The sequence below is a fragment of the Geotrypetes seraphini genome, chromosome 11 (assembly GCF_902459505.1).
Source record: "Geotrypetes seraphini chromosome 11, aGeoSer1.1, whole genome shotgun sequence".
Taxonomy (NCBI): domain Eukaryota; kingdom Metazoa; phylum Chordata; class Amphibia; order Gymnophiona; family Dermophiidae; genus Geotrypetes; species Geotrypetes seraphini.
In genome coordinates, this window is record NC_047094.1 from 140996972 (window position 1) to 141024044 (window position 27073).

Sequence of the window (27073 nt, forward strand, 5' to 3'; positions counted from 1 at the left end):
CTTTACCAATGTATTAAACTGAAACATGGAATGCTATATGTGTACAATATGTCTTTCACACCTACAGATGCCAGATGTGTCTCTACATACACAAATCTACAGCATTATTTCCACTGTCACAGGGCAAGGATAGGTGACCCAATATAGGTTGAGATCCAAATCCTCTGAAGGCTATTTTCTGGATTTGGAAAACTGGGTCAATCGCAGCAGTCTGCTGTTCTCTTTTGAGAAGTATGTTAGCTAAAGATTGCTTCGCTTTGCTGCACATTATTTTTTGGGACTAGGTCTTATTTTCAACAGTTTAAAGGTAATGAAAACTGGAGCCACAGAAAACACTTGCTCTGCCCTCCCTCCCTCCCCAAAAGTCTGGGATAGAAATCCAACAAGGGGATGCTGAAAAGTTCTCAGCACAACCAAGAAGGGAATGACATGGTGCCATGAAACTTACAAATTCTTTCACATATTCAGCCCTAAGTTGAACACACTTGGCACATCATGTCTGAAGTTTCTGTAACCCTTCCAAAAAATACCCCGATGTCTGGTCACTGAAATACTGCTTCAATCACCTCCAATAGTCAGATGGAGCAAGATCTGGTGAGTAGGGTGGATGGTCTATGCACTGAAAACCCAACTGTCTCAAAGCGTCCATCATTATGCCAGCTTTGTGAGCAGGTGCATTGTCTTGCAAAAAGAGAACTCTTTTCCACAGCTTCCCTCTCCTTTTTTTCTTTCAACGCCTCTTTTAATTGGCACAGCAAGTTAGAGTAAAATTCAGCATTAACTGTTTGACCCCTTGGAAGATAGTTAGTCATTACAACACCTTCCTGATCCCAAAACACTGTGGCCATGACCTTTCCTGATGACTTTGGGTCTTGAATTTCTATGGCCTTGGAGAACCTGAATGTTGCTATTGCATGGATTGTTGTTTTGTCTCAAGATCACAGTGGTGTAACCATTTTTCATCAACAGTAACTAGTCGTTCCAAAAAGTTGGCACCAGCTTGCTGAAAATGCTGCAAAATCAACTTGGAAGGGTCCACTTGGCGTCGTTTCTCATCAGCATTCAAACATTTGGACACCCACTTGGCTGACAGCTTCTGCATGGATTATTTACCCAACAGGTTCCTGGATATTTGTAGTGTCTCAGCAATTGTTTAGCTGACATTTGCCATAAACAGGTCATGGACATGGTCAACAGTTTCAGGAGTTGACACCGTTTGAGGCCTCCAAGACCTTGGTGCATATTCGGTCTTTTGCATCCTACTTCTTCACTGTAGAGTATGATGGGCATTTGTCACTCAATGTCTGCATCATACATTCGTGGATTTCCTTTGGAGTTTTCATCTGCAGGAATAGGAAATTCATGACAGCTCGGAGTTCCACACTTTTCATTGACATGGTTCAATCAATGATCTGAAACAATGTCAAAACATGGCATTTTGCAAAATAAAATAACACTCTTTTCGGCTACAGGAAGTTGGTTGGGCTGAGAACTTTTCAGCACCCTCTCGTAGAGTTCTCTTTGGGGTCAACACCTAGACTCAGTGTGGAATTCCCATTTTGGCTCCAGAGATGCAGTGGTGGTCTTCACTTTTTGCATGGACCAAAGTGGCTCACTGCTGATTTGAAGTGGTTAGCTAAAATGGCAAAATCAAATCTTTGCCTAATAAAATGCTAGTTTTAAATTCAGTTCTGGTTGAAGCCAGTTTTGCAACTTCTAGCAGTTTCTGTTGCATGGTCTATTAACTGCTGTTCTTTTTTTAATGAAACTGGTGTGATGTAAGATGCTTTTTTTGAAAAATGTTTTGTGTCATTTGAACCAGTGCATTAAAAGCCTGTCCAACTTGCTGCCAATATTATGTGGCTCAGTAAATAACTCACTCATTCATGCTACTTGACAGTTGGAATCAGGGGGTGCTGAAAAGTTCTCAGTCTGAACAACCAATTCCTAAATTCTCAGCATTATTTTGCCACTGTAGTTGAAAAGAGTATTATCTTAATTTGTTAAACACCCCCCCCCCCTTCCCGCTCATAGAATTCCTATGAGCTTCGGAGCTGTTACTGCCACGATTATGTAAAAGGGGTGGGGGAGGAAGTGCCAATTTGCAGAAACAAAATTCTCTGTTTTGACCTTGTTTCAGATCATTGATTGAACCATATCAACATCATTCTCTTCATGGTTGGGCTGAGAACTTTTCAGCACCCCCTCATTTTGAGAACCCAACTGGTAATACATGAGCCATTTACTGCTAGGTTTATTGAAATATATTCTATCTGTGATCTCATGTGGATTAGAACAGCAGGAAATCAGCAAGGCAAGGGGTGAGATCACTTCTGTGATGCTGTAAGAGAACCCCTCAGTGGTCCATGTTACAAATAGCGCTTCCAGTTTTAAGTCATTCATTTTTATTTTCAACATTTGAGGGGGGTGCTGAAAAGTTCTCAGCCCAACCAAGAAGAGAACGACGTGGATATGGTTCAATCAATGAGCGGAAACAATGAAAAAACAGAGAATTTCATTTCTGCAAATTGACACATAACAAAATAAGATAATGCTCTTTTCAGCTACAGTGGCAAAATAACGCTCAGAAATTAGGAAGCTGGTTGGTTGGGTTGAGAACTTTTCAGCCCCCCCTCGTAAAGTATTGTTTGTTGCCATTATTATGATTTGAGTCTCTGAACACAAAAATGCTTGCTTGCACATCTTCACATCGGAAAGCCCCCACTGACCTTGGTTGGAGTCTTTCTAATCTCTCCGAGCCCAGTCCAAACTGTTCATGTGGGGGTGGGGAACATTGCGAGTCTGTTGCTTCCATCGATGGCTGTTAATATCACTGGGGTGGGAATCTTGGCAAGGTGCAGAGGAAATTGGGGGTATTTAGGAATGTCAGGGCAGGCACAAGTGGTTTAGTGTGTAAGTGGAGCTGCCCAAGTATTCTGGCTTTGAGTGGTTTCCCCTCATCAGTCCATGGCTCACAAATGAGCAATTAGCACTGTTCTATAAGTGGGATATAGAGTCACACCTAACTTTCCGCCCACATAAATTAGGTACAGATTCCCCAAATTGTTCCAAATCCAAATTGTTGCCAATGCCGGGAATTAGCTCATTCCTCAGTCAAATTGCACATGCAGTTTTGAGTACCATTTATGGAATTCAGGGGATATTTCTAAATAGGTCATAACATAAGACTAATCAGACTGGGTCCAATCAATGGTCCATCTAGCCCCAGTAGCCAATCCAGGTCAAAAGTGACATTCCATGCAGAATCCCAAAGAGTAGCAACATTCCATGCTATTGATCCCAGGACAAGCAGCAGCTTCCCCCTTCTCTGTCTCAATAGCAAATCTCTTGTAAACCTAGGTACACTAACCACATCCTCTGGCAACAAGTTCCAGAGCTTAACTCCTCTTTGCATGAAAAAATATTTCCTCCTATTTGTTTTAAAGGTAGTTCCGTGAAACTTCATCAAGTGTCTCCTAGTCTTCGTAATTTTTGAAAGAGTAAAAAATTGACTCACTTCAGTCAGAGTCCCCCTCTGCTCTCTCTCTTTTCCAGGCCGAAGAGCCCCAACCTCTTTGGTCTTTCCTCATACAAGAGGAGCTCCATTTTGGTCACCCTTCTTTGAATCTTTTCTAATTCCATTATATCTTTCTTGAGATATGATGAGCATAATTGCACAGAATATTCAAAGATGAGCGAAACAAAGGCATTATAATTTTCTTCATCTTGTTTTCCATTCCTTTCCTAATAATTCCTAGCATCCTGTTTACTTTTTTGGCTGCCACCACACACTGGGCAGAGATTTCAGCTTAGCGTCTATAATGACACTCAAATCTTTTTCTTAGGTGCTGATTCCTAAGGTGGAGCTAACTATGATTTGGATTGTTCTTGCCACATATAACATACATTAAGCCATGTTATTGTATAGTAAAGCTAGTCCCCATGTGTGCTATCCTTGACATTGGCCATGAAAACACACAGCTTAGAATGCCCTACTGCTACACTAGAGCATAATACGGATCTGAGAGTTTTCCATTAATCAGACCTCGGCACAAATCCTGGAAAATTGAAAAGTCAAATGAGTGGTTAGAGTTTGATGGATAAAAAAATCTGCTGAGAGAGAGGAGATTCCTGTTGCTTGGTTTTGTGACACAAGGAACGAAAGGGGAATCATGTAGCTATTCAGAAAATTTCATGTTATTAAAGAATGATTAACCAATGCATCGCAGAAAGGAAATTCACAGCTAAACTTGATCTTTGCTTTTAAAAGGACAGTAGGTTGGCGATTCCCGCCCATAACACCTCCCAACATGCCCCTTTGATCTCTGGACGCACAGTAGCTTAGAAGTTGGCTGCTATTAGGACATGCAAGTGCCGACTTAGGCTGGTTTTTGGATGTTTTAAAGTTTTGATTATGAGCCCCATAGAGTGGAACCAAAACTAGGACCCAACACTGGCCGTGTTTCAGCTAGAAGCCTCTATCAGGAATCCATAGCATCTTGATTATTCTAGAAAGACAACTGACAGAAATTATATACAGCAATAACAAATCTGTCAAATCGGATTGAATGCATGCAATAGCAGACGCTGTGAACAGCTTCCAAACAACAAAATGTTTTGCAGCTGAAACAGAATCCATGTTGGGTCCTAGTTTTGCTTCCAATCCACGTGTTTTGTTTTGTTTTTTAATTATTTATTTATGGAATTTCAAATAAACATACAACATAAAAATGCATTAAGAAATAGAAAGCATATTGCTAATTACAAAACAAATCACTAAATATTATTTTCCATTGAAATTCAAAAAGAAAATATATTATAGCAACTTTCTCTATAAGTCCTCAATTATAGCTGGGGAGAGGATAAGGAAAAAGAGGCACATCTCAGAAAAAAGAAAATAACTTAATTAAATCAATAATATCAACAATGACAACGTCTCGCCAGTTAAACTACTACAATCTTCCACTTACTAATAATTATTATAATAATTATACTCTTTCCCCCTGACCCGATACCTGTACCTGTATTTTACGCTTATTCTCAAGAAAAGCCTCCAATTGTTTGGGATCAAAGAAAAGATACCTAGTTGACTCATACAATATTAAACATTTACAAGGAAAACGCAAAAAGAAATGAGCACCCAGGGCTATCACCTGAGATCGTAGAGCCAAAAATTGCTTCCTTTTCTCCTGAGTGTCTACACAGACATCAGGGAAAACCCAAACTTTACCTCCCAAAAACAATTTATCAGAGTTACGAAAAAACATTCAGATTCAAAAACAAATGTAACTAGGAGTGTTGCTCTTATACACTCTTCTTCCAAAGATGTTTCTAATAGTTGTGTTACATTTAAACTATCCATCGATAGTTCTCCTTGGGAAGAAGTTTGCCGTTTCTTCCCTGGCATAGAATAGACTCGAGAAAATGGAGGCACAGTTTCCTTTGGAACCCCCAGAACTTCCATCAGATATTTCTTAAGCAGTTCAATGGGGGCTACAGTCCTGGATTGAGGAAAATTGATAAAACGCAGATTCAACCTACGGGTATAATTCTCCATTTTCTCCATTTTATTCCTCAGTCCAGTCATACCTTGTCCATATATCAAGGTATTAGATTTTAAATCCTTAAGACTTTGTTGAACTTCCTCTACTTTTTTCTCAAGCTCAAAATTCTTTGCCTCCTGGATGACAATACGTGTTTTACAGTCTTGCAAGGAATTGTCCACCAAAACCTTATTTCCCATGAAAATCTTCTCCAAGCGAGCTACAGCATCCCAGATAGAATCTAAAGTAACATGGGGAGGTTTAACCAGAGGTGTAATTTGCTGCTCACCAATATCCTGCCGCTGACCAAAATTCTCAGACCTGGAACTCTCTCCGTGCCTCTCCTCTACACCTCCTACGGCACCTTCAGAAACCAGGTGGAGCTCAGAACTCGCTCCCATATTGTCTCCCAGCGAACTGGTTTCTCCTCTCATGCTCCGGATACCGCCCTCCTCCGTTGAGAAATCCACAGCGCCAATCATAGCCTGCGTGCTCAACGCTTGTTCCGGCAGCGTCACCATGCCTGGGTCAGAGGGTGGAAGTCGCTCCTCCGGGCTCAGCGTGACATTGAGCTCGGGTAAGGCCGCCCCTTCGCCAACACCCGCTCCGGGGATATTCGCTGTTCGGACCACGAATCTCTCCATGGTGGAAAGGGGAAGAGGAGAGGACTCGGAGGGGTAAGTCCTTACTTTCCCCTTTCTCTTACCCATTTTGGTGTAATTCCAAATGCTTAAACAGCAGAAGAAAAATAAACTCCAACAGTAGCCTTCCTCAGCGTGGTTGCCGGCGAGACGCCATCTTAACTCCTCCCCCAATCCACGTGTTTAACGGTGTGGTCTTCTCTGCTGTTTTCTTTATCCTAATGAATTTTGAGTGCCATTTAGAGAATTTTCCCCTAAGCGTGCAGTATTTATATATTTGATTTTGGGGAAGGGGCTGGGAAGCACTATTAGCTAGTGTGGTGATGTTGTCAATGCATTATCTGGTTAGTGCCTTACTGGCTGCTAAATAAGGAGGTGGTCGGTTTTCCCGTGGTAATTTTTAAATGACTGCACTAATGCTAGCATACATGCGAATTTTCAAAATTCCACGTAGGAACATGCACTTCACTGTTAAATTGTACATATTTGCCAGAGGGCATACGCATGATTGGAGCTCAATATTATGTATCTTATAGAATACTGTAAGTCACCCCATGGCTTCTGAGGCCTTTTCCCTTATCTGGCTTTTGTGTTTTATGGCAGAGTGAAATTTCTGGCACGAAAATAACGCTTGTTAGAATGATATGTTTCTCTTATAGAATACTGTGTTACATATCTATCTGCTATATTAAGTTGCTCTACGGCTGGCATTAAACGCTGTATCGAAGTGGTTATGATAGTTCTCTCTACAGAAAAATAGGAATTGTGAGGAAGTAACTAGTGAACACAGTTCTCCTTAAGATCACTTCCTCACAAGGTCTCTTACAAGAATGCTGGTTAAACTGCTGAGTCAGGCTCAGGCAGAGAGAAGCTTAAAACCTCTAGTGTGGGAGACTGGATGCTCCAAGAGAGATTCTAAGCCTGGGCAAGAGGAAGAGTGCTTGCTCATGACCGAAGGGTTTGAAGATGGGTCAAGTTGAGAAGACTGGAGCCAACTTTTCAAAAATGTTGGGGGTGATAAACCCAATAGAAATTACTTCTCCCTGGACATAGTCAAGATCTTTGTTCAATATTGGGAGTGCTCAAGCAACCACAACACCCACAGAGCTGGCTCCTATGCTGTAAAGTATTGAAATTGGGCCTGCTAAGAGCAGTTACTGTGAGTTAATGAAGCTGTACTTTAGAGAACCTGAGAGAGTAGAAGTTCCTTTTTGAATCTTGCCTATGTTTGCATACCGGACTTTTGGTTCATATTAAAGATTTTTCTTCTGGGTTTACCCAGTCTCCTGCCTATATCTATGAACATGTGAAGGCTCCATGCCAGGTCTCTTCTCGGGCTACATTCCTGTGTAGAAAAAACTCCTACCAGGTGCTCTCCAGACTCCTAATTATAGATGTCTACTTATAGAAGTCCTCTGCCTGATTTGCTACGGACTTTTCCTTATTCTGTGTGGGGAAGGGGGATGCTTATTCTCTATTCAGCGAGTGTGAAGAGACCTCTGTTCTCTGCTGTCTCTTGTTTTAAAGCCTTTTGCCTCACTGTTAACATTTCCCAGGGAAGCTTTTTTTCTTGGCTACGTTTTTTCCAGCACATATCTGTTGGTTTATGATGTTCCAAAGAACCTCTCTATGAACCTTGGTAAAGAAAGGTATTAAACTGAAGGAGGAAAAATAAGCTACAGGATTTTGAAATTAAATGGTTCCTCTTTCATTCAAAAAAGGATACGTTCTTTTTGTTCTCTTTCTAAATACAAGCTGGGCATGCTTTCAGGGTAATTTATAATGCTTGGGTGAAAGCAGCAAATCACCCAGCTCCACTGAAGTCATTTGTGGTGTTTTCATTCATTTTTTGTAGTCAGAGATGTTTTTAATAACTTTGATTCCTTTTTTTTGTATTTAGAGATATTGATTTTTATCTTCTGAACTTGTGATCCTTGACCTGAGCTAGGGGACAAAAGTTGGGCCCTCCACATGGCAGGACATAGCAAATATCACTGTGCCAAGAATACTCTCCCTACCTCCTACATACACTATATAGGCGATAGTGATATGCTTCAAAGGGTCTAGTGCAGGGGTAGGCAATTCCAGTCCTCGAGAGCCAGAGCCAGGTCAGGTTTTCAGGATCTCCACAATAAATATGCATGAGCTAAATTTGCATCTCAAGGAGGCAGTGCATGCAAATCCATCTCCTACATATTCATGGTGGAGATCCTGAAAACCTGACCTGGCTCTGGCTCTCGAGGACCGGAATTGCCTACCCCTGGTCTAGTGTATGTGAGCTCTGCTGAAAGTAATGCACAAGAAGGTACATAAGATAAAACACAATCTTGTAAATATTTTGGTGCCAATTGATGTATACTCAAATAGACCAACAACTCTATACTCCAGTGGTCCCCCAACCCTGTCCTGGAGGACCACCAGTCAGTCAGGTCTTCAGGATAGCCCCAATGAATATGCATGGGGCAGATTTGCATGCCTTTTACCTCCATTATATGCAAATCTCTCTCATGCATATTCATTAGGGTCATCCCAAAAACCTGACTGGCTGGTGGTCCTCCAGGACAAGGGTCGAGGATCACTGCTGTATTCCATCTTCAACCAGTACAACATGACATAATATGAAGAGACATGATCCTGCTTCTTTATTCCAAACTATGCACGGACTTTACAAGGCTCTCAATGGAGAAAGCCCAACCTACTGGAATAACCGACTAAATCAATCCTCCTCAACCAAATACAGAAGAACCCACTCACTATTCTCTCACCCATCATCCAAAAATATCAAACGAAAAAAACTTTATGACAATCTAATAGCCTCCAAAGCAGCTAAGCTGGACAGACAATTCACCACTCTGTTAACTACAACCACAGACTACAAAACCTTCAAGAAAGATATTAAAACCATACTCTTCAAAAAACACATAAAACCTATCCAGCACGACCAATCCCAACCTAACATCCAACACTCTCTATACCCTTAGTACTCTCTAATATTCTTCTATCTACCAAACGTTATCTAAAACCCCATAATTCACCCTTTTCTTATCTCCTAAAGACCTCTACTTCCCGTTGGTAACTCTTTAACCAAAGTTTTATTACCTTAAAACTTTTATGTCATCGCTTATTCTATTCCTTCAAATTTTGAATGTAATTCTTGTTTTAGTTTGGATGTAATCCGCCTTGAACCGCAAGGTAATGGCGGAATAGAAATTACTAATGTAATGTAATGTAATAAAGTATTTACAGAGATGTGATTCATGGCATAGATAGGAAAACCCTGGCCTATATTTCCCACACCTATCTGTCCCAGACGCACAATTCTCTATATGGCAGTGTTATGTGATTGACACATGATCGGCAGCCACTTTTTAGTCGGATGCTGGCATCATTGTTGGACTATATTTATTCTTTGTTCATCAGGGGTATGAGTGCACTGGTCTTCCAGGTTGACTTGAGCAGTGCACTGTCTGGATTTTCTTGGCTTGTCTGGTCATGTCCTGCTGTGATTTGGGGATTTTCTTACCAAGTTTTTCTGGAGAATGGCTATTCTCGTACGTGGTGGAACCCTTGTGGAGTCTCTCAGGGTTCTCTTCTGTCACCGTTACTTTATAATATCTATCTTTGTTCTTTGGGTAGAAGTTTGGCCAATCAGAGATTGAGGTCATACAGCTATGCTAATGACATCACTCTAGTAATCCTGGCTCCCTTTCTACCATCTTAAGAGGTAGGGTGGGTTGAGACTGCCATGAACATTGTAGAGCAGTAATGTAATGTAATTTACTTAATGCTGATACAATGAGGTTTTTTTCTTGCTACCAGGTCCCCTGAAATTGGTGAGGACAGCATGCAGGTTGCTTCATGTAGGTATACCCTGGTCCTGACTCTGAAAATAGTAGGTGTGATATTGAACAGGGATTTATCTATGAAGAGCCAGGTCGACTCCATTGTTTGGAAGGCTGGGGCGGAATGGGATGTGACATTGGCAGAATGGGGCAGGGCTGGGTAGAATTGGGCAGGCATAGGGGCGAGGCCATGGGTCCAGATTTTAGAATAGTAAAATCTGGTAACCCTACTCAGGAGCAAAGATTGAGTCACCACTTGGAAGGGGCATTCCTCAGAACAACTGCACAGCTGTGGAAACTTTGTTCTATCCGTGCATGTTCTGAGGAATGCCCCTTCCAAGTGGTGACTCAATCTTTGCTCCTGAGTAGGGTTACCAGATTTTACTATTCTACAATCCAGACCCATGGCCACGCCCCAGTTCTACCCAGCCCCGCCCCATTCTGCCAAAGTCACATCCCATTCCGCCCCAGCCCTGCTCCCCCCAACCTGTTCTTGTGCTCAGAGCTATGTCAGGAGGGCATCTGCACATACGTGGGTGTGATGTGATGACATCACATGCATAAGCACTTGTGTGTGACATCGTGTTGCATCCTTGCATATGCAGATGTCCTCTCGATACAGTCCCAAGTTGGAAGCTTTTCAAAACCCAAAGTGCCAGGTTTTGAAAAGTTGCCCACACGCCCAGGCACGTCCTCTAAAAAAAGGGCACGTCTGGTAACCCTTCTCCTGGTATTTCACACTGACGCTCTCCCTGTATATGCTTCAGGCTAATCCAGAACAATTGCCCTAGACACATCATCCCACTGTACTCTATTGCCTTAGTCTTCTGTGCCTTGTTGTTAATTGTTATACATCTTGTTTGCTAACTGTTAGGTATGTTACCTTGTAACCCGTTCTGGGCGCCTTGGGGAGGACAGGATATAAATCGAATTAAATAAATAAATATTTTAGATTCTTGTATGAAATGCTGCATGGTCTGGTTCCTGATTATTTATTGACATACCTTGTTTTTGCAATGTCTAGCTGTTCAGACAGAAATGCTAATCCTTTTGTGTATCCCCTTATTAGAAGTAGGACACAGGTAGCTTTTGCTGAAAGATTGCTTTCCTTTCAAGCGATTCGTTTAGGGCCTGATTTTGGGGATTTTTGGCATATATGCACTTTAGACACTGTTTGAAAGCTTAATTGTATGGCAAGTCTTACTTGTTCTTATTTGAATGAATTGTAATTCGCTAGTGGTGTCCAGTTTTCTTGTACTGTAAACCACATTGAACTGCGAGGTCTATACCGTAAGTAAATTATTATGTAATGTTATGTAATATCCTTGATTACATGTCAAATATGAACCAACTCCACAAAGAGATCATAAAAGTGACAGCGTTTTTCCATCCAATAAGGTCATCGACACTTACATTAAAATCTTCCATGAAGAAAACCTTTAATAATTCATTTTTATAAACCATCAGACTTTCTGTTAGCTCATTCCATTTTTCTATAGTTAGCATAGGAGTAACAATCGACAGTTGTTTCTTATTCCATATTGAACGAAAGACCTTCGATTCCTTGAGGGAATTCACAATTTTCTTTGGGCCAACAAAGCTGCTTCCTAAATATGCAAGCTAAACTAAACTACACTAAAACTTAACCTTCAACCAAAGGAAGCTCGACGCGGTTAACAATAAATTTTAAAAAATAAAGTAAACTGAAATACAAGAGTTAGTTTTCAAAATGTTTAGCGAATAAATTAAAAGTTTGTAGAAGCTTACGGAAGCAACTGGGACACCACTTTCCTCCTCTAGCCAGGGAGGGGAGAATCAGGGTGGTTTTTGGGGTGTGGGGGGAGGACATTCCACCACTCCTCATTTGTAACCCTCAGCACAATTACAGAATTTCATTTTTAACGGTTGCCTATATTGTAGCCGTGTCCCAGTTCCCACATCTAGCCTTCCCTACAACTCTTGTGTTCTCCAGCATCATTTGTTCCCCAAATCAACCCAGTTTTGCTTCTTTTTAAATTGGATTTATTTACTGCCATTTTGAAGAAATTCACATCAAGAATAAGTCAAGTATAGGCAACAGTAAAAACATTCAATTAACAATACAACGTATGGCATTGGTCTGCTACATTACAATATCATCATCATCATATACAATCAAATATTTGAATAGACAGCAAAGGACCTGCCAGGAGTTTTCAGCCCACAAAAATATCTTTTTACAAAATAAAATCATAATAAACTCATGAATCATGATTAAACCTTAAATTCACTGGAACTCCTAAAGGGGCTCATAGACAGTTCAAAGCCCTTTGCTGCACTTGTTCACCTTTCTGCCTGCATCAGCAGCTCTCTGGGTTGCCAGGCACCATCTGCTGATGAGGGGAGCGTGTGGTGTAGCCCCCTGTGGTTGTGGGTTCAAACCCACGCTGCTCCTTGTAACCCTGGTCAAGTCACCTAATCCCCCCATTGCCCCGGGTACATTAGATACTGTAGATTGTGAGCCCACCAGGACAGACAGGACAGTTTCCTGACTTGATTTTGGGTGGGGATTAATTCCATCTGGCATCCGAGGATAAGGTCTTCCACTCTCTCACACCCAACAGCTTCCTAATATGAGTTTTGATGTATAAACACACTTGGAGGGTCACAATCCCACCCAGACATCAATAAACAATATCAAAAAAATGTCAGGCACCAAAAGCTTCAACTCTCAGTTTCTGAAATCTCAAATAGGCTAAATATTATTTAACCTCAGATGCGAACTTAACAAGTGAAAGTTTTCCCCAAGTTTCCATCAACCTGATGTTAGAACTGGGATAAACTTGGAATGATCTTAAATACATTGAGATTCATAAGGAATCAATATCGGCTTCAAATTGCTTTAAAAATAACATACATTTTTTGCTTTATATACGTAAGACGCAGTTGGCAATTGGTGTAGTGGACGCAGCACTGGAAAGATGTGATTTGATTTTCAAACTTAACAATATTCTCACTCCTGTGTTCTGCACACTTTACAGCTGATGTAACTGTTTCTTATGAAGTTCCATCAATAACACATTACCGTAATCTAATTGACCAAATGCTAATGCAGAGAAACAGTAGCAAGATCGTGGTTGCTAGTTCCAGACAATCCTGCATTCACAACTGTGAGGTTCTGCCATGGGGGTATAATGGGCCATGGCTGCTGGTCTGCCTCTCTTTGTGTTTCCTACTGCTTTTCTGAGTCTTCTACATAGAAGCTTCCTTGACCTTGTACAAAGTTCCTGCTGAGTTTCTGGCACCATGACCATACCCCAGGTTCTGGCCTTTAGGCAACTAAGTCCTGGTGACTGCCAGCAGCAGAAGCCTCAACCAAAAGGGAAAGCAGCTGTTACAGGTAGAAGACTGGGTGCAATGCTGGAGATCACACCTTCAAAAAGATATATAAGTAGGATGGAGTCGGTCCAGAGAGCTGCTACAAAATTGGTTAGTGGTCCTTGTCAGAAAGTGTATGGGGACAGTCTAAGAGAACTCTGGAAGAAATGCGGGAGAGAGGGGATATTTATTTAAAAATTTAGATACTGCCTATAATCTAACAGTTTCCACAAAATAAACATGCATAGAGATGTTTAAATTTCTCCATGGCATTTATGCACAAGAAGTGAGTCTTTTTCAAATTAAGGAATGAGAGGGCATAGGAGTAATCTAAGGAAATACTTTTTTACAGAAAGGGTGAGAGATGAATGGAATAGTTTTCTGGTAGAGGTGGTGGAAACAAAGACTGTGTCTAAATTCAAGAAAGCATGGGATCTCTTAGGGAGATGAGGAGATAGTTGAAGTTGCAGATGGGCAAACTGGATGACCGTTTGGCCTTTATCTGCCACCATGTTTCTAAGACTCCCAGATCTGGGGTGTCTTCATTCCATGGAGAGCTAACTGTGCATTTGCATAGATAAATCAGAATTTATAATTTCATCCAAGACACACAGTGCAACTTCAAAAGAAGATGTAATAAGCAATCGCCAGAACATATATCTTCAAATTCTATAAAGACTGCTGAAATTTGCATACCAAATGTTGAGTGAGATTCTGAGATGCATGCACAAAGTAATGATTTAACAAGGGAATAACACCAATTATTTGTTTTAATATGTAATTATTTGGATTTGAGAGCAATTCCACCTGAACTTCAAAATTGTTTCACACGCAACCTAAATAGGGGTTGTGAACATGGGAGTGACACAGGTGGGTCAGGCGTGTTCCCAGAATTTGATTGAAATGTTATAGAATTCTGAGGTTACGCATTCAACTTGTCTGATAGTATTTATGCCAGGTTTCATTTGGTGTAATTCAGGGCAAATTTCATAAAGTCTTAAAAACTTTATTATTTACATAATACTTGAACAGTTTACCTAAAGATTCAACAAATTGATTGCTCTACAACACTTATTTTCTCTTATTTAAAAATTTATATACCGCAGAAAAACTATGTGGTTTACAAAATTACAGAAATGCTAAACATGTTTCAACAAGACAAACACAAAAAGACATTAACTAATGGTATCATTATTAAAATCTTATGCTCGTGTTCAATTTTTTGCTGGTCTTTAATGACTTGTAAACCAAGTCGAGTTCCGCTGGGAGATGACCTGGTATATAAATCAAAGATTAGATTAGATTTATCATCATTCTGTTTTGACATATTCTGTCATCCAAAATTAGTTGTCAAACAGTTGGTTAACTGCTGAAGAATATCATTCCTACCAACTCGCAACTCAACCATAATTTAAATATCATCAACTAAGAAACCAGGATCGACTCATCTAAAAGTTTCGGACAGACCTTGTGCTAAAATAACCTGACTAACAGAGCCCTCTCCCCAATCATAGTAAAGATACTATTACCCTATCAATGACAGAATATAAACATACTTTCAAATGAACTAAATGCTGCAGGAAATAGCTAGATCTTTATGCCTTCCCAAAAACTAGAAAGTTCTCAATGGTTCCAAAAATGTGGACTATTCTAGCTGAAGACCTTATTATAAGTTGCACCTAAGGGAGCATCTTTCAATGAATATGTGTTAAGCAAAAAACAAAACATGATCTCAGTGTCTCTGAAAGCTGATATGAGGAATTATGGGATTGCAAATAATTCAAGAATGACTTCAAAAGCTCAACAGAAAATTTTAATATATATGTGATCTTGTACATAATACAGTTCAGTTCTTGTATTTCATGCTATACCTCTGCAGCTCTATGTGGACAGGACAAAGAGACCAGGATTATTACAAAATAATTAAAGATTAGCCTTATTCAGAGCTAGTCATGTCCCACAGCAGAAATACTCCTCAAATAGAATCAGTCTTCTAAAGATAAGGAAATGAGAGATTAATCACTGGCAACTGCTGTAATAACTTCATTCTTTCTCCATATATGGCACTAGAAACAGGGGCTGCTACATTTTGACGCACCCACAAATTGGCCCAAATTCAGGAAAAGGTACCCCAATACGAGATGAGCTCTCTTTATAGAATTCTTAGATGCCAAATTCTGCACCCAGCTTTGGACATGAGGACTTACATTGACTAAAACCAGGGGTAAAAACCCTGGCGTGCAAGTTGGGTAACCATCTGTAGTATTCAGTAATACTGTGTGCAATTTTCTGGAGTGCCCTGACCCCCCCCCCCTCCATGCCCCTCCCATAGGAACATCCCTTTGCAGTTGGGCACATAAGTGTATTTCGGCACTGATCTGCTGCTTCAGCCTCATTTTGGCATCTTGTATCCATTAAAATGCGTTCCATGCCCAAAGTTGGGCATGGAATTTGAGTCAAGCTTTAGGCACCATTTATAGAATTTCCTAGTCCATGTACTATCACAAAAAATTCTGCATTTTCTTTTCTCAGTCAATCATGTTTTTATAAACTGTTTCACCTGATAAACCGCATCCAGGCCCATGGCAGGCTTCTCCATTAGGCACAGTGTCTAGGGTCCACGAAAATGTTCTCAGAGAGAGAATGAAAATGAAGACGTTATTTATTTTCATGCCTTGCCTTCTGGCCTTGAAATTATGCACAACAGAAGACTGAAATATAAAGACTTCTACGGCAGAAATAAAATATACATACAATTCATATTAAAAGCTCAGTTATATATTAAATGCCAGAGAGAGAGGGGCACACAAAGGTCAAAAATGCCTCGGGCCTCACGTCAGTATGTTCAACCCTTCCAGCTCATCAACCACAACTGCTTACTGTCCTCAAGTCTGCAGTGGTCAACACTACTCCTATCACTGCCTATAGGTCTATGAGGATTGGTGCAGGTCAGTGTGACTTGACACCTCTCTCTGCCTGTGTGGGTTAAAAGATACTTGAAATGTTAGTGGGAACAATGCCCCCCCCCCCCACACACACATATTTCCCAAAGCACTAATAATGAAGGAACTCGAGTCACGCTGCAAAGGCTGACATTTATTTAGAGTTTTAGAGTTAGTGGACGTTGGTACAATAGACAGACGTTATTATTTTCATTTGCATATCTTTGTGTCTCACCAGGACTAATAAGCACCAGCTACCGTCCATTATACCAACTATGACTGAATCCATTCTGCAAAGCACTTTATAATAGCTAAACATCTTTAGAGTTGGGGCATTATTCATATCAAGTGATGTTATATTTTAGGTTGCCTGAGGTACCTAAAACTTGAATAAGACAAAGCTTCTTTTTATTCCCTAGCTGACTTTTAAAAGATGCTGACACAAAATCTGAAAACTGGTTTCCAGAGTTTGTGCTTAAAGGGATTTAGCTAGCTATGAAGTAAACTTTCAGTATATGAGATATTAAAACACAAGTTTTCATTTGTGTCCTCGAGTACCCCCAGCCAGTCAGGATAGAAACAAAGAAAATGATGGTAGATAAAGACCATGTGGGCCTATCCCATCAACTCCTCTATGTACACCTTCCTCTCCCTAGGAGATGCCTTGTGTTTGTCTCGTGGTTTCTTGAATTCTGATTCAGTGCTTTTCTCTCTCACCTCCACTAAGAGGTTGTTCCAAGTGTCATTCACCCTATTCATGAAGTATTTCCTTAGATTTCCCCTCTTATGCCCTTTCATATGAAAAGGAATCGCTTCCAGTGCATCTGCTCTCTCCTGTCTTTCTTTCAATATTGAGATCTAGAAGACTTTCACCCTTGATGGAGACCATTTTAGTAGTTGCCCCCTGTACTGATTCCATCCTGTCTGTCTGAAGTGTGGTCTCCAGAATTGTATAGAGAACGCTAAATGAGATTTCTCTAGATACTTCTGTATACAGAAGTTCTATCACCACTTTTTCCCTGCTAGCCATTCCTCTCCCTTTGCATACAAGCATCTTTCTGGCTTTACCCATCACCTTTTCTATATGTTTGGCCACCTTAAGATCTTACTTTTATTTACTTTCTAACAAAAAGGTTAGGTTCCCTAAAAATATGCATGAGAGAGGTCTGCATACATCGCCTCCGTATCTCAGTTGGATGAAGTTCTATGTCGTGTATATTCAGGGTGGATATTCTTCAACGCAATAGAGAACCAGCAGTGGTCATACCGGCAGTCACTGGCTGAATTTAGACCAGGATATTCACAGTCAGCTTCTATCTGATATTTGGGTAAGCGGTGGCCCGTTGGCAGTTACCCATGCTTTGCCAATTTACAGAGAAAATATCATGAACATAACATAAAAATGTATTTATATATTGTAGTACCTTGAAGTTCTATATGATTAACAAAAAAGAAAGCCTGAACATTTGCAGGAAGTACAACATTAAACTTCCAGAAATTTTACAAATAAATAGGTCGTCAACAAATTCCTAAAATGCTGATAAGAAATAGAATTGACTGTCAAAAGACTAAACTCTTTGCCCCAGGCTGCAGCCTGAAATGAGAATATCTTTTATATGAAGAACCCTTAGCATATGGAAAAGCAAAAGAAGTGTAAATACTGTGAATGTCTTCAATTGGCATACATTTTAAAACTAGAGAAAGCGGGCAACCAGAATTCATTCATCGATTCCTTCTACCCCACTCACCCATCGTACACTCCATAATCCCATCATTAAGGGTTATTAATGCGATAAGAAATTGCATTTTCTCTCTCACCGCAACCACCAGCTTCTATTCGAGAAATTAATTTATTAGACAAATTTAAATCCAGCTTAAAAACAATGCTCTTTGAAGATGCTTTTGCAGCGCAACCGTCCTTTTAAGGATGTTCTCTTTTAACCAAATAGTAGAATTTTCTTCTTCTGCTGTGTCCACCCTACCTTTTGTTTGTTCTTTCCTTTCATAAATATTGTAGTTCTTCCCCCTCCTTTGTGTTCCAGTACAGTCATATGTTTTATTGCTTAGTTGTTGTCATTGCTGTTTTTGTTCTGGGGTTTTTTTTTTTTTTAATGATGTCATTTTAATATTTGATGTCTTTTTATTATTCTGTCTTAATTGTCTTTACCCCACTTAAATGTTTTATGAATGTTAGCCGCTTTGAAACTTTGAAAAGGCGGGATAACAAAATTTAAATAAACTTGATAATTAGGTGCAAGACCATATACACCAAATTTGAATATCACTCTTGCCTCAACTAGGAGCCAGTGTAATTAAAAATCAATTAAGCAGCTACCTTTATTCTATCCTAAGTTAGCCAGATAGTTATCGACAATACCTGGGGAACTCATAGTAGAAGATTGCAGATAATGATCCTTCCACTTTGCCTAATAAGATAAACTTATAGTATATGATGTAATATAATATTTATATTCTTGATTTCATTTTCAGAGCACAGATCATAGAAGTCTGCCCAGCATGGGCCCTTATCTGCAACAGCGGTTGAAGCCCCCTTCAGGTTTAGACACACTGCCGACAACTACCATAGAAATCTGTCTATAATATACTTTTCAAAAATAGCAAATTGGAAGGTTTGTTGAGATAAATGTCCATCTGCCTCTTTAAGTCATTTTTGAGAATGAGCTCCTTAATGCTGTACTTCAATCACTGGGAGTTAAGAAAATGAATGCAAAATCCTTATATATGTAGATGAGATTACAGGGTACCCAAAGGCAGGAATGATACTCTAAGTGGAATACAAAAATGATAGAAAATTGGATATCTTCTTTAAGTTGAAATTAGAGAGAAAACCAAGTTCTTGTGGCAGGGGGAAGGGAACTTGTGGCTTTGAAACATAGAAACATGATGGCAGATAAAGGCTGACGTTCACAGCAGTAGGCACTGGAGGATTAAGTGACTTGCCCAGGGTCACAAGGAACAGCACTGGACAGGACCATCTGATGCGAATTGGAGTAGCCAGCTTTTCTGAATTGATGACAATAAAGTTATTTTTTTCTTCATGTATTTTAGGGGTAGAAGTAGAAAGATATCCATAAAAGTATAGGTTAAAACAGGAGATCTTTGATGTTTTGATTAAGATAAGTGCTGTATTAATGCAGATATGTTTGAAATAAGTGCATTGATATGATTTTCCCCAGTATGGGTGATCACATGTAATGATAGCATTGACATCATTGTGATTATTATTTTATGAATGGAATGTGTGAGATGGGAAATTAAAAGGAAGTTTTACTGGCCTGGGATTGAGATTGGTCCATGTACGGGCAATACCAGCGTCTTAAGTGAGCACAAGATTGACCCCTGGATTTCTAAGGTCCTTTCCTTCTCTTTTAATAATTAGTTACCCATTTTGTGGGTTCATTGTATTAGCACTTTGTGTATCTTCCTTGTGCAATTTAATTAGAAACATAGAAACATGACAACAGATAAAGGCCAAATGCCCATCCAGTCTGCCCATCCTAAGCATCCACCATCTCCTTCTCTCCCTAAGAGATCCTATGCTTTCTTGAATTCAGACATAGTCTTTGTCTCCACCACCTCTACTGGGAGACTATTTCACATATCTACCACCCTTTCTGAAAAAAAAAAAAAAGTATTTCCTTAGATTACTCCCGAGTATATCACCTCTTAACTTCATCTCATGCCCTCTCACTCTGGAGTTTCCTTTCAATTGAAAGAGACTCACCTCATGCGTATTTATGCCACATAGGTATTTAAATGTCCCTATCATATTTCCCCATCCTGCCTTTCCTCCAAAATATACATATTGAGATCTTTGAGTCTGTCTCTGTACACCTTATAACGTCGACCACCGGCCATTGTAACCCGTTCTGAGCTTCACTGAGAGGATGGACTATAAGACTAAATAAATCAATAGCCTTCCTCTGGACTGACTCCACCCTATTTATATCTCCAGAATTGTACACAATATTCAAAATGAGATCTCACCAGAGTCTTATACAGGGGCATCAATACCTTGTTTTTCCTACTGGTCATTCTTCTCCCTATGCACCCTAGCATCCTTCTAGCTTTGGCTGTTTCCTTTTCAACCTGTTTGACCACATTAAGATCATCACATACTATCACACCAATGTCCCATTCCTCTTTCGTGTACAAAAGTTCTTCACCCCCCTAAACTCTACCATTCCCTCCAGTTTTTGCAGCTCAAATGCATGACCTTACATTTCTTAGCATTAAATCTTTGCTGCCAAATTTCAGACTATTCCTCAAGCTTTACTAGGTCCTTCCTCATGTTTTCCACACCATCTGTTGCAGATTTCGGTATCATCCACAAAGAAGCAAATCTTACCTGACTACCCTTCAAGAATATCGCTTACAAAAATGTTTATAAAGAACAGGCCCAAGAACCAAACCTTGAGAGATTTCTATTGACCACTACCCTCTGTTGCTTTCCATCCAATCTGTTCCCTAAATTTTGTCCCTAACATTGTTTGATTATCCACTTAGACCTGCAAAGGTAATTGTAAAATATAAGAATATAATATAATGAATATCCCCACCACCCTATGTTAGTATATAAAGTATATAGAATGAACCAATCCTGTATCCAAAGAAAGAGGAGAATTACCAATCCAGTGGAATTTCTTTAATACCCAGGATGCACCTTACTTGTTGCCTTTTCCATTTCAGTTTTACTGGATCCACACTAATCCAATCTTCTGGTTATCTACCCCTTTAGGGCTTTCCATCTGGTGGTCCTTCTTTAAGTGTCCAGTGTTAAGATCCTTTGGTTTTCCAAGTCTTGTTTCAGGAAGGCGAGACTTCTTTCATCTGAACGAGCAATCACGGAACCTGAGATCCTTCCAGCACATTTTTCTTTGAGTGCCTGAGGATGCTGGGTTGAGGTGTGTACTAGGAATCGGAAGCCAGAAAATACTGGTCTTGAATCGTTTCTTGGGTCATTTCTGGGAATGTTGATTTGTTTTCATTTGGCTGGGTTTTTTGTCCTGGGAAGAAGGTGACCTATGTGCAAAAAGTGTACACTATTATTGACAAACAATAAAACATTTCTTTTGATAATGAAATGATATTAATTATGGTGTTCACATAAGTCTACATGTGCAGTCCCAAACTGTGAAATGTGTTGCTGGCTGAGCTGCGTTTCGAGGGCATTTGTCAACTTTTAGAAAAAAGTAAAAAATGTGAGGTTTTTTTCAGTTGGAGTTTTGGTTAAGTGGTTATGAAAATGGAATCAGCTTGGGGGGGGAGGGTGGAAAGGGGGGGGGTGGATTTTAATAGATTCTGGATGAAGGGGTGGGTAAGTGAACTGTAACACATTTCTGACCATATTGATGAATTTTGAAAATAGACAATAATAAAAAAAAAATATTTCTGTTTTTTCTTTGTCATCTTCCACACTTCCTCCTTTTACTGTTCAGTTTTCCAGTGCCAGCTTCTACTGACATATTGGAGAACTGTATTTGCGCACTCGTGATGTATGCTAAACAAGACACGCTGGTCGTGACCCCCACATTCAATGGCCTAATTCTACCTCTGCCTCTCATATCTTCAGAAACGGACCCCTTCTATGCCTGTGCAAATCTTTTCTCTCCTCATTCACTCTGGGCAACAAAACAACCAGTTTGGCAAAAGCTAAGCTCTCTTTGTTCAGTCCAAAACCACATTGTTCTGTGATTCGGCTACGAAGAAAATGCTCAAATGCATCTTAATACTCTGCTGTTTGGGTGATATTTCTTTTCTGGAATGGCAAAACATAGTTTCATCCCATTTTCTCTGGCTTTAGATGTTAGGGTAAATGGAGTTTGCATTATGTGAATTCTCTTTGAAGATTCTTTGTTCATGCTGGCATTAACTCTATTCGGAAATGATTATCCGTAGACCACTCGCCGCCCTGTTCTCAGCACATTACAGGTAAATTACGAGAACCATTAGTGCGGTACTAGGGTCGAGAGAGGGACTGCACGCAATTGCTCATGCCTTTTCTTCAAGAGAGATGCTCCCTTTTGGTTGGCCAGGATAAGAATCCAGAGATATATGAAATTTTAGGTCCCATCTGAAGACAGGTGAAGATTGAGAAAAACTCTAATAGCAGCTATTGAGCTTGTTGGAAGGAAAAAAATATGAACACAGTACATTAGGGAGAAAATGAAGATCCATTAATGCAAGTCTCTCTGCCCACAAGCATGCTTTCAGAAAATTTATTCTCCTAAATGTAAGCATTTGATGTACCTCCAACAGCCCTTTTTTGAAAGAATATAGCATTACAATATTGTACCCTGAAGTTACCTTCACGGTCCTTTTTGGTTTCTCCGGTGTGAGAAGGTTATTCCTCCTGCGTTTGCTATGGTGGAATTCTAAGCCAGAACCCAGCTGCAGGCCCCATTACTTACTATAGAAATTATTTTGACACGTTTAAAATGGTGTTGCACATAGGGAAAATGGACTTTCTTCTTTTACCACCCCCTGTGATCTTGTAACTACCTTCCCTGAGTTGTACTGGCTGGCTGAAAGTCTAATACCTCTTTCCCTGCTGGGGGATCATGAACTCTCCTAGGAAGGAGAAACTAGAGAATGAGGCTTTAGTTTAGAATCAAATACAGTAGTTGTGTGTCTTTCACAAAGTGATTCTTTCTCCTCGATAGGCAGTGCTGAGGTAAAGATGAAGAGAACAAAATCTTTTTTAAATTTCTATATATTTCAAAGTTTTCCGATTATGTATTCTTCCCCAATCTGGTATCAGAGCTCATCAATACTTTGGAGTATTTAAAACATATTTTAGGATCTTGCCCTTAGTTCAAGCTTTCTTGAATTCAAACTCAGTCTTTGTCTCCACCACCTCCACCGAGAGGCACTGGGAAGGAGGCCTAAGACTGGTTGGCCCAGGTGCCTAAGGCCCCTCCTATGAGCCAATAGTTATGAAAATAGAGTCAGCTCCTGGGCCAATGAAGGCCTTAGGCCCCTCTCTAGTGCATCCCAGGATGCACTGGAAAGGGGAAAGCCTGCCATTCTGAAGAAGTGAGCCTGCTCACCAGAGGAAGTAGGCATCCCTCCAGTCAGCCTTGCTGATAAAGGTACAGGGGGTGTCCAGGTGGGATTTGGAGGGTGGGGGCTCAGAGTTTCTGGCGGTGGGGGTTTTGGAGGGCAATGTGTTCAGGGGGGTGCTGGCAGGAGAGATTGGGCATCCCTCCTGCCAGGGGTTGTTTCTTGAGTTCCAGCAGGAGAGAGTGAACATCCCTCCTACCACGGACAGTGTGTGTGTGGGGGGGGGGGGTTCGGGGGGGGGGCAAAAGGAGGGAGTGGGCATCCTTCCTGCTGGCCAACTTGCGGTAGGGTTCAAAGGTTCCCTGCCGTGGCCGCTCAGCTGATCGCAGCAGGTACATTAGTGACAGGAAGAAGAACACAAATGGGATAGTACGCCTTAGAACGCCAGACGGGAATTATGTGGAAACAGATTCCGATAAAGCCAAACTGCTGAATGATTACTTCTGCTCGGTCTTTACCTGCGAGGCACCAGGGCACGGGCCAAGGCTGGAAACAAAGCAAAGCATGGAAGATCCATTTCAGAATTTTGAGTTCACAACTGCTGATGTGTACAGAGAACTGTCAAGACTCAAGGTGAACAAAGCCATGGGACCGGACAATTTGCACCCACGAGTGCTCAGAGAGCTATGCGATGTTCTAGCGAAACCGTTGGCCATGCTCTTCAATCTCTCCCTAAGTACGGGGAGAGTCCCCCTGGACTGGAAAACAGCTAACGTCGTTCCTCTGCACAAAAAGGGATGCAGAGCAGAGACTGCGAATTACCGACCAGTGAGTCTCACATCAATAGTGTGTAAACTCATGGAAACTCTACTTAAAGGTAAATTGGACACGATAATGGATGAAGGGAATCTAAGGGATCCCTGTCAACATGGATTCACCAGAGGCAGGTCATGCCAATCCAATCTTATAAGCTTCTTTGATTGGGTGACAGGAAAGCAGGACTCGGGAGAGTCTCTGGACATAGTATACTTGGATTTCAGCAAAGCGTTTGACAGTGTCCCACACCGTAGACTACTAAACAAGATGAAATCGATGGGTTTAGGCGAGAAGCTAACTGCATGGGTCAGTGATTGGCTGAGTGGAAGACTTCAGAGGGTGGTGGTCAACGGCACCCTCTCTGAGACATCGGAGATGACTAGCGGAGTACCGCAGGGCTCAGTCCTGGGACCATCCCTTTTCAACATATTCATAAGGAACTTGACCCGAGGGCTTCAGGGTAAAGTAACACTGTTCGCCGACGACGCCAAACTGTGTAATATAGTAAGTGAAAGCAATCTCAAGGATAGTATAACGCAGGATCTGATCACGTTGGAAAACTGGTCCTCGACATGGCAGCTGGGCTTCAACGCTAAGAAATGTAAGGTCATGCATCTCGGCTGCGGAAATCCATGCAAAACTTACACCTTAAACGGGGAAACACTAGCTAGGACTTCAGAAGAACGGGACTTGGGAGTAATCGTCAGTGAAGATATGAAGGCTGCCAAACAAGTGGAGCAGGCCTCATCCAAGGCAAGGCAAATGTTGGGATGTATCAATAGAGGCTTCATCAGCCGCAAACCTGAAGTCATAATGCCGCTTTACAGAACCATGGTGAGACCTCACCTGGAATACTGTGTGCAATTTTGGAGACCACACTACCAAAAAGATGTGCTTCGAGCTGAATCTGTCAACAAATGGCCATTAGAATGGTCTCCGGACTCAAGAGTCTCTCATACGAAGAAAGACTGGGCAAACTACAGCTATACACTCTTGAGGAGCGTAGAGAAAGGGGAGACATGATTGAGACATTTAAGTACATCACAGGTCATGTCGAGGCGGAAAGCGATATATTCTTCCCCAGGGGACCCTCGGTCACAAGGGGGCACCCGCTCAAACTCAGAGGAGGGAAATTTAGTGGTGACACCAGGAAGTATTTCTTCACAGAAAGGGTTGTAGATCACTGGAACAAACTTCCGGTGCAGGTGGTCAAGGCCATCAGCATGCTCGACTTTAAGAATAAATGGGACATCCACGTGGGATCCCTATGGGGGTCGAGCTAAGGATCTGGGTCATTAGCACTCAGACTTGATGGGGTGGGTCAGAAGAGTGGGCAGACTTGATGGGCTGTAGCCCTTTTCTGCCGTCATCTTTCTATGTTTCTATGTTTCTAATAAGTTTAGCAGTCACGTCTATTTGAAATGTACTGCCACCTACAGTCAGAATTTGGCCCACAGTGTCTAAGAATCTCCTGTATGGATCCTCTTTTTTTATAGACATTTCTAATAAAAGTCCCTTTTGCAGCTTTACTCACTTAGAAGGCCTCTTTCCCAGAAAGTGTCTTCTCTCATCAGTTTCTTCTGGGATCTGAGCCTTTAAGTATCAAGACCCGGATTCTCTAAACAGTGCTGTTATTAATGGCCGCCTTAAAAGCAGTCGCCAATTGTGTTTCAATCATGTGATGTTGCTGTTTAGAGAATTGCGCTTCCAGCAAACATAGGCACCAGAAATGTAGGCCAGGGTTTTCAAGGCCTACATTTCCAGTACCCACCTTTGATGTGAATCATGACTCCAGAGGTACGTAGTGATGCCTAATGCCACTTCTGGCATTAGCCACGCCTCCAGTGGCATTAGGCATCGGTAGGGATCTCCGGAGGTGTGATTCAGCACTGTTTTTTTAGGCACCAGTAGACACCTTGTAATTTCTCTTAAGTCCGCTTTGAAATGGATTTTGGACTTAACTTGGGTGCCTAAGCTAAGGTGCTGTGTATAGAATATGGCCCAAAAAGCTTCGCTTAACCAGTTAACTGACTTTGAATATCCATCCCAAAATGTGCAGCGACTTGAGAACCAGGGGAACTGGGTCTAACTCTCACTGCAGCTCCTTGTGACCCTGAGCAAGTCACTTAACCTTTCATTGCCCATGGACTGCTTATAATATGTAAACTACTTTGCTTGAACCACGGAAAGGTAGCCTCTCCCCCTCAATGAGATTCTTCAAGCCGCTACTTCTCATTCCTTTGAACTCTTTGAAACAGATGCCTCTCTTCAGCTCTCTCTGCATGTCCAAGATCCGCATTGTAACATCATATATCCTAGGGACCAAGTCAATCAAGTGAGACTCTCTTACTTTGATCCTGGGAAGATCAAGATGTGTGTGGTGGGGGGGGGGGAGGGGAGGGATCCAGAAACTGAATTATTTCCTCAGATTCTATATATGACACATATATTTGAGTGCCCAAATTTGGACATAGATACGAGATCTGCATGCAAACTAATTATTAATCAGTCATCAACAAATCAGTTATTGATGTTAATTGCCATTAATCTGGATTCATGTTGGATATGCCAATAATGTGATGCACCCAAAGCATCACATGTACAAGCCAGAAGGGGGCGTAGAATACTGGGGTTATGCACCTAACCTGTGTGCCAGGATTTACACTAAATGCCAGCAGCCATAAGTCCTTACAACCCAAAATTGGGCACAAGAATCCACACTAAGCGTGTTCAACTCAGAGTGCCCTTTATATAACAGCATTTGGTGCAGATTTTCCCCGGAGACTAATTTTGAACACCACTTACAAATAATTATAAAATCTGACACAGAAGTAGGGTAAAGAGAGCTTTCACATTCAGATTCTAGGGCAGAGGTGGGCAATGCGGTCCCTGATGGCCATAATGCAGTT

The 27073-nt window shown here is 41.1% G+C and overlaps 1 protein-coding gene across 10 annotated transcripts in view; it reads left to right on the forward strand.

Annotated features, from left to right (window-relative positions):
* The window catches only part of RALY (RALY heterogeneous nuclear ribonucleoprotein), a 345686-nt gene that overhangs the window by 36947 nt on the left and 281666 nt on the right, over positions 1-27073 (forward strand). The window contains exon 1 of one of the 10 annotated variants that reach the window (XM_033962664.1): positions 21198-21250. The exons of the other annotated variants lie outside the window; for them this stretch is intronic. The gene's annotated coding sequence lies outside the window, so the exon portion shown is untranslated. Of the gene's footprint in view, positions 1-21197; positions 21251-27073 lie in introns of those variants that run through there. 10 annotated transcript variants of the gene reach the window in all.